Raw genomic sequence first — 2,151 nt, 5'->3', positions numbered from 1 at the left:
ACTGGGTCAGTCTAAAGATGGGGAGCTGTTCTGTAGAACTGGGTCAGCCTAAAGATGGGGAGCTGTTCTGTAGAACTGGGTCAGCCTAAAGATGGGGAGCTGTTCTGTAGAACTGGGTCAGCCTAAAGATGGGGAGCTGTTCTGTAGAACTGGGTCAGCCTAAAGATGGGGAGCTGTTCTGTAGAACTGGGTCAGCCTAAAGATGGGGAGCTGTTCTGTAGAACTGGGTCAGTCTAAAGATGGGGAGCTGTTCTGTAGAACTGGGTCAGCCTAAAGATGGGGAGCTGTTCTGTAGAGAACTGGGTCAGCCTAAAGATGGGGAGCTGTTCTGTATGCACATTGAATTCCCTGACATATCAGTCAGTATAGTGAGATAATCAGCCCAAAACATTAACACATTCAAAAGTGACCAATGCTTTATGCTTCAAAGATTGATTTTGGGAGGAATTTTGCAAAAGGTAGTGGTTCCTGAACTGGCAGAATCATATATACCCACACTTCTTGCCGTCAGAGTTACGTGCACTGAACTAAATTCAGGTCATATTGAAAGGGATGTGTTTAGACATTACGTTAGAGAGGGTTAGACGAGCTACGTTATATTCTTTGGTTAGAATGAGTGTTAAAAAGCTCTATATTGTGATAGTAGTCATTGCTATTATAGAGTGTTTGATCAGTAACAGGAGTCTCCCAGCACCGTTTAGATAAGAGAGATGTGACAACTCCGTTCACTTCATGGGGCCAGTCCAATGGCGTCTCTTTTACATAGACGTCTATTGGCGAAGAGCATGGCGAAGTGTGACAAAGTCCTGTCCCTTTATTTTAGATTGTTTTTAGTAATAGTAGCCTACATCATTAACATTAGAGATTTTAGTTTTCACTGTACAACACTTTACAACAGTTGTCATGTTGCACCCATGCCTAAAATTGCTGATATTTGCGCCGCCCTCCAATCCAATGGATATAAAAGTCCAGCTTGTCACACTTTCTGACCCCTCAATGACGCCACTCTCTAGTCTACACCACACTGGAGTCTCCATGTCTCTCCAGTAATATACAATAGTAATCAATAAAGCAATGACTTAACCTTTTAACAGAAACCTTTTTGTTTTAACCATAGAATGTCACTTAGGCCTACCCTACCTTTAAGTTCAGCCATGTGTTTGTGTGGGCACAAACCCACACCTGCCCATGATCTGGGCAGGCGGATAGCCAATGGGATTGCGTGATCTTAAATTCCCGGTTTCTGAGCTTTTTAGAAAACGGGTATAGAGGCCTATAGTTCAGGTACCACAACCTTCAAGTCTGTCCTTTTTTAATGGAGGTCATGTCAACATCTTACCTACAACTAAGCTGCATGTTTAGCAGTTATGAATATGAATGACATGCTCCTGAGTTTAACATTCTGAATGCTGACTTGTTTACAGATTGTTTGTCACCACTGCCGCTAAGTATAATTGTATGTCTGTGGAAAAAAAGGGATAATTCAGGGTATTTTTGCTCAGTTGATGTGCTTTACCACAGTGGTTCCCAAAGTGGGGTCCGGGGATAAATGATAGTTTGCAACCAAGTGGACCCTTATGGGTCTGTAACACTGAGAGTGTACAAATGTACACTGAGTTAAATTAACATTGATTTTACAATATAAATTGGGGGTCCCAGAGATAGAAATGCTATTCAATGGGGGGTCCGTAGACTAATGCATGTCAAACTGGGGGTCCTCGAAATTAAACTGGTTGAGAATCACTGCTAGAGCCGTGAAATTCTTCTCTTATGGAGGGTCTCTGGCATATCTCTTCAAACAGTGGTCCGTGGGTTAATTAGTGTCAATTTGGGGGGTCCTTGGCGTGAAAACGTTTGGGAACCACTGCTTTACCAAGTTGAGCTAGTGCTTTAAAACCTTTAATGTCACATACTGTATATGGAGATTATTAAGAGGGATTTCTTTGAGGGTGAATGACATGAGAAGTCACTACTGGCATCCCTATGTGTATTACTCACTGTCAATGCGGTTCATTACAGTGTGGCTGCTGCCATCATGTGGTGGATTTGTGTAACTTCTTCAGCAAATAAAATGAAGTGGTTTCCATGGTCTTAATTCTGTTTTTATTTGTTTTAGTTTAGTAATATTATATGATCGGGCCGGGATCTTTG

This window comes from Protomyctophum parallelum, assembly GCF_964188405.1.
Source record: "Protomyctophum parallelum genome assembly, chromosome: 5".
In the NCBI taxonomy this organism is placed as follows: Eukaryota; Metazoa; Chordata; class Actinopteri; order Myctophiformes; family Myctophidae; genus Protomyctophum; species Protomyctophum parallelum.
Note: the sequence above shows the minus strand (reverse complement) of the source record.